General features: G+C 16.6%; 5 annotated features.

Annotated features, from left to right (window-relative positions):
* The first annotated feature begins 2,015 nt into the window (after nucleotides 1-2,015).
* Nucleotides 2,016-2,079: a microsatellite.
* A 22-nt stretch (nucleotides 2,080-2,101) lies between these two features.
* Nucleotides 2,102-2,171: a microsatellite.
* Nucleotides 2,112-2,169: a microsatellite.
* Nucleotides 2,172-3,300: 1,129 nt separating the features above from the next.
* Nucleotides 3,301-3,344: a microsatellite.
* Nucleotides 3,309-3,351: a microsatellite.
* Nucleotides 3,352-7,384: the final 4,033 nt, after the last annotated feature.

Below are 7,384 nucleotides of genomic sequence, written 5' to 3' on the forward strand. Positions count from 1 at the left end.
CTAAGTAATTTTATTTTAAAATCTTTAAGGCATATTCATATTCTTTTTATTTATTTATTTTCAATATTATAACTTACAATTTTTATCTTTATATAGTTTATTTATATTCTTTATAATAAATTTTTGATTAAAACAATAAGGGTGTTGTAATTTATTTAAATATAAATTATATTTCCGAACTTTATTTTGATTTTTAAAAGATGCTGATTAGCTTATTTTAAAATCCAATATAAATTAAAAATAGTACAAAATGTGATATATAGAGCCTAAGTTTTATAAAAACTAGACGTTACAAGGAGAAATTTTAAAAGAATTGATTTAGATTGTTATTGAAAACTAAAAGAATAATAAATTTATTTTATTTTTAAACGCTACATATGAATAAATGTGAATAAATAACTTTCAAAAGACTTTAAGAAGGTGTATATTTAGTATTTTTTTAACAGATATGGATTAAGATATATCAATATTTTTCTTTATAAAAATATGAATAAGTTATTATTAAGTTTTTGAATAATTTTAAATATAAAAAAAAAAATATAAGTAAAATATACAAAATATTAATTTAATTTATATATATATATACTATAAAAAAAATATTTAAGAAAAATAAATATATATATATATATATATTTATAAATATTAACAGAAAATATTTTTCATTTTTTATTTTTTTTTTTTTTCTTTCTTTTAAAATAAACCTTAAAAATATAATAAATAAAAATAAAATGGAAATATTATCTTCAATAATATAACATAACTAAAATATAAATAAAGGTTAAAAATTTTAAACATAAATAGATATAAAATCCATATCTAGATAAATAATATAATAAATAAGCAATTAAGATAAATAAATTAATGATTTAAAAATTTTATATAATTAAAAATACACACTATATGAATAAAACATAAAAGAAATAAACCAAAATAAATCTTCATCATAAACTAATTTATAAGATATAATCTATAAAAATAAAAAAACATTTTTTAATCATAATTTAAAGAACCAAGAAATATTAAGATCTTAAACTATATATAAATTAATGCATGAATTGAAGTACAGTGTAGAAAAAAACATAAAACAATATCCTGATATACTAGAAGATGGATATAAAGAAGTATTAAAACTAAACAATGAAAATGAATAAATCCGTGATGCATTAATAAAATGGTATGAATAAAGAGTAAATATGCTTAATTTTGTATATAAGGAGTTATAAATGGAATATTATACTCTTTTTACTTATAATATTAAGGAATATACTTAAAAATCTTAATAAATATAAAAGTAATTAAAATAAACTGAAAAGGCAATTTCTGAAATTGAGAATATTTTAAAGAAATTAAAATCTGAGTAATTCTTTAAGAATATTTAAGAAGAAAAAAGACATTTACCTGAACTTTCCGTAGTTTGTACAGAAAAAATTATAATAGAAAATTTTTTTTAAAAAAAATAAAATAACTTCACTTATTTAGAAAATTCGCATTTAAAAAGGTATTTTAATGAATATGTAAACTAGCATTTTTGTAATAGAAAAATTAAAAAAATAAGACTCATAAATGACTATTTACCATATAAGATTCAACTTTAAAATATAATAAAAAAAGCAAAAAAATAAGATGAGAATGAAAATATTGCTTAATTATTAAATACTATGTATAATCTTAAATAAAAATACGAAATACCAAATAATAATGATTTAATAAAATTAAATTTATAATAATTAGCATAAAAATTGAATATATATGAAGATATTAATGCAGATTATGGTACTAATTTTTTGTTTGCAATTGATAAATTTTTCGATTAATAAATAGAAGAATAAAATGAAAAATATTTATAATTTTATGAATATAAAAAACCTTTAAAAAATAATGAAGTATAATAAAATTTAATATAATAAAATAAAAAACTAAATTTTTATGAATAAGCTCATGAAATAATATAAAAAACCGAAAAAGAAAAATAAATAAAGCAATAAAATACATAATATCATGCAAATAATGGTTATTATATAAATATATATGTATATATATATATATATATATATATAAATTATAAAATATTTATATATAAATAAAACCAAAATTATTTATTTATAAAAAGTTATATATATATATATATAAATATTTAAAAAGATATTTATATATATAAATATATATATAAAGGGTAGGAAAACTTTAAATATTATAGTAAAAAGATAATAACACAAAAGAATAAGATATTATATTAGATTAATACTAAGATTCATTAATAAACGTTTGGATAAAATTTCTTTTATCAAATAAAAAGGAATAAATAAATAGAAAAATGTAAAAAGATGTTTCAGTATTGAAAGATAAAATATTAAACTTATATCACTAATAATAAACTGATGATTTTTTTTAATATTATTAGAGATACTTATATTTGCTTATTTTAAATTCCAGATAGTCAATTATTAAATTAATTTCCTATTTAAATTATTTTAGATGTTTATAAAAAAACATTAACATATTATATATAGAGCATGTCACTGAAGAAATCATCAAAACCTAAAAAAAGGAAGAAAAAAGCACTTTTGATGCCTCAATACCCCTTCTTTAATAAAATGACAAGTTTTTTAAATATTAATTTGATAAATAATATTCACATACAAATCCTATATTACCCAAAATGGGAAATATGACATAAGAATTCAAAAAAGACACTAATAATATTAAAAATAATAAGAAAGAGGATGTTAATTGCCTATATGAAGATGAGAATATAAAAATAGAAAACGAATTAATTTAAATATACGATCATAATAACATAAAAATAATATATGACGCTTCTTTACATGACTTTCATGAATTAATAGAAATAATAAATAAATAATGTGCTTTTTACCTTCATTTTTAAATCAAACATGAAGTTAATTAAACTGATTAAATAAACGCAATTTTAAAAGATAATTTCGATAGAGAAGCTTTAATTGATTAAGTTTTAAATTTTGAAGCATAATTTTAATTTTTTAAAGTAAAATTATTAATGAATATTCATTTAGTTCTTAAAAATACATACTATCCGGATTTAAGAGATTAACTAATTTTATTTATTTCCAATATCATGTCAAAAAGAGTTAGATTTAATATTTTTGATAATAATATCTTTATTTATTATCATTACGAAATCGAAAATCTTAAACTTTTTAATATTGTTATTAATGAACTTCTTATTGATTTATCAAAAGAAGAAGATAACCTCTTTTATGTTAAATAAAAATTAAATCCAGATCCAACTGATGAATTCTCACGTTTTTAATATATTCTAAAGTAAATAAATATATATATATATGTAAATATATATATATATATATATATATACATTTTTATTTATTTTATTTTAAATTTAAATTTGTATATAGGAATTCCAAAAACTAGAAAAAAATAATGTTTTATATGTCTAGTTTAGCAAAACTAGTAATAAATATAGAACAAAATCGTAAGAAATTACAATGTATAATATAAACATGTAATACACATCCATAGCCAAATTAATTAGAAATATTATAATGCGAAAATAGTTTTTTTAAAGAACTATTATCAGAGACTAAAAAATATATATACCATAACGAAGGTTTTGAATTTTTGAAAGATTTAATCTGTTTTAAATTTATTTAGAAAGATTTTATTTTAGACAACCCCGAAAACTACGATTTGATTATAAATAAAGTAAAAATATATATTGATTAAAGATATTCTAAACAAGAATAATAAAGTCTTTAATTTGATACTTTTTCGATGCTCGAGTTTATGAAATTAAGGAAAAAATATTTCAATTTTTTATTCGGATTATCCTATTTAATTTAATTATATAAAGAATAATCAATTTAATTTAATTTCTAATTAAAAGAAATAGGCGAAAAAGATAATAATTGGCTAGTTTTTTTATTAGATTACGACTTAATTAAATTCTCAAAGGAGATTTTGCTTTTTGAAAATTGGATAAATTTAATAATTTAATAAAAAAACATAAAAACTTATATTTTAAATTTAGAATTTCTAATTTTATGTTGCCAATTGACCCAAAACTCAATAATTTTGAATAATTTATATGCCGAATCAATTTTAAATGAAAAAAATCCTGAAAATTTTTGTATGAAAATTTAATATAGTAATAATTATATGTATTTTTAGAATATTTTTTCGATTAAAAAATTAATTTCGGAATAAACTAGAATATATATAGATCATATTAAATAATAATAAGATATAAAATAAAATTTAAATTTAATCCAAATATTTAATATAAGATTAAAAAGGGAAATTTAATATAACGCATTAAAAATTTAAACTATACATTCGAGAAATTATCTTGAAAGATTTTCCAAAAAACTTCCTTTTGAAGATTAATTCTTTTAATTTACACCAAACACTCCACCTGACTTTTTATATGAAAGTACTATCTCAAATAATATCTAAAATGAAGATGACGCACATATATTTTAAAATAATTAACAAAAAGAATAATTAGAAAATGAAAAATATTAAAGAACTTTTTTTTTTGATAGTCTAGGTATTTAAATTATATTTTATTTTTATAAATAAACCAAATAAAAAGGAAATATCTATAAAATTTATTGTATTCCGTCTATTGAATAAATCATTAATATATAGCATGATGATTTTGAATAAATAATAGAAACATATGGAATGAATAAAGTTAATATATATATATAAATGCACAAATTAATTAAATAATAAAAAGTACATATGTAAAGAAAATGAATAATAAAATGATAGTAGTGATGAATATTCAGACGATGAAGATAATGCATACGAAAAAAGCCATTTTTCAGGTGGTAAAAGTTGGTTATAATAATAATTGAAAAAATACTAATAAGAAATTCCTTTAATAGCACCTAATATATATGTATAAGTGAATAAAGTAACAAAAAAAAAATATAAAAAATATTTTTATTTTATTTATTTTTTAAACAAAAAAAATATTTAAAAAAAAAAAAAAATACATAATTTTATTATTGGTTTATACAATTATTTTTATTTTTAGTTTAATAAAAAAATACAATTTTTTTTAAAATATATATATATATATATATTTTTTTTATTTAAACAAATAAATAAAATATAGGGGAGTGAAACATTAAAAGGATTTAGAAAACGACAATTTTTTACACATAAATAGTTAATATATTTAAAAAAGTCCCAAATGTTTGCTCTATGGAAAGTTTTAGGAAGTTTAATAAACTTAATAACTTTTAAAACTTTTGAATGCTTTCTAGAATCGAATGTTTTAGATACTATATATTTTAACCATGGATATTTAGGATTCGAAGTATGTAAAATAAGAATAATAAACGAAAATAATGACGGATAAAGTCATGAAGTTCCTATTTTTAAAAGGAATTAACTTACAATAAAAAGATAAATGGAGTCTTTAAGAATTTTAATAAATAATATAAACACAAATGTTCTAAGATTAAAAACAAACTAAAACATTGCCGACATCAATGAGGCGATTGTTGGCTATTTAGAAAAAATGCAAACTAGGTATTATTTGAGTATTTTATATTTATTAATAAGCTAACTAAACGAATCACGTTTAAAAGAAGATTTTAATTTTTTAAATTAATTAAGAATTCTGATTTTAAACTTAAATTTTTAATAAATAAAAAAACTGGCTTTTTTCGAAAACGGGGAAATTCTTTTAGGGAAAAACGTTTTTTTCAAAGAAGGAAAAAACCTATTTTGTAAAGAAGAAAAAAATTAAGAAGAATAGATTTATAAATAAAACTCTAAGTACATGAGTTTAATAAATCTCATTTTTTTTGATAAAAAAATATAAATGGAGGATAATTTATATTCCACAGTGGCTATTTTAAATCCTAATAGACATTATTTTTAGTATTTTATGAAATATGTCAATATTTTGGAAAAAGGACTTGTCGATATTTAATAATCAAGAATTACAGAATTATCTATTTAAAATAATAAAATTTAAAGCCGGGTAAATGATTTTTTAAGGAAAAATTTTGTCTTTGAAGATAATCCATTTAAATATGAAAGAATGTTTGTTAAATTAATCAAGTTAGAAATTAGAAAATACATTATTAAAGAGATTTGTATGGTTAAAATGTTTAATATTCTCCCTTTTGAATTCGTTAATGGATAATAATAAAAAGAGTTTTTGAATAATATTAATGGATTTTAATCTAAAATAGAAAACTCTTAGAATATTATAGGCAAAGAAGTTAACTTGAATTAAAACTTACTAGATTTTTATACTTAAGAAGATGAAAACTTGGTATATTTTATTTTTTATAATTTTTTGTTTTTTTCTATTATTAAATAAATAATAAGATTATAAAAGAATTATCTATTTATGCTTTTTGTTTATTAAAACTTTTATATTAAGAAGGTATTTAATTTTATGATTAAGAAAATAAATAAATTGAAAAATGGCAAAAATAGAAAAATGTAAAATAATATTATATTTTAATACTTAACAACAACAACAAAAATAGATGAAAAAAAACAATTTAAATACATTAAATATATTAAGTTATTTATCAGAATTTACATAAAAATTAATGTAAAATTCCTATTCGTTTAAAACAATCGATAAAGAAAACGCAATAATGATAATAAAAGATGATTTATATCAAAAAGTAAACAAAATGAACTTAAATTTAATCGATTTATTAGAAAAACAATATAACTATGTTTTTTAAAAAACTGAGGAAAATTCATTAAATTTAGAAAACTAAGTTATTGAAAAAAAACAGAATAATTTAATACTTTAAAAAAAGATAAATTTTTTGGAATTTTTAATATAAAATATAGTTTTTTCATAATTAACATAAAAATAATTTAAATAAATTTATTTTGAATAATATTTAAAAAAACTTGTCGATTATATTTTAAACTAAAAAAGGTTTAACAAAAGAAAAAACAAATTTGAAATAAATATACAAAATTAACAAATTATAAAAAAAACTACAATTCAACATAAAATGAACTTAAAAATTTTAATACTTTTAAATAAAAAGAAAATTTGTAATTTAATAATATGTTACATATTATTAAAGAAGAAGAGTTTAATTATATTAAAAATACTATTGTCAATACTTTATAAGGAGATAAAAGTAAATAATTAATAAATATATTTATAATACATATATAAATACAATATATTTTTAATTTTATATTAAGTTATTAATGAAATTCTATTAAATATTGAAGCCATAAAAAATAATTAAATATAAATATTATAATCTTAGTAGATATAATAATCACAATAATAATAAAAAAGTAAATTATTAAGAGAAAAATATAGAAAAAATAAGTTAAATAATAATAATATACTAAAATAAAAAACTTAGATTAATTACTAATG

The sequence above is a fragment of the Ichthyophthirius multifiliis genome, assembly GCF_000220395.1.
Source record: "Ichthyophthirius multifiliis unplaced genomic scaffold scaff_1120509251395, whole genome shotgun sequence".
Lineage (NCBI taxonomy): Eukaryota > Ciliophora > Oligohymenophorea > Hymenostomatida > Ichthyophthirius > Ichthyophthirius multifiliis.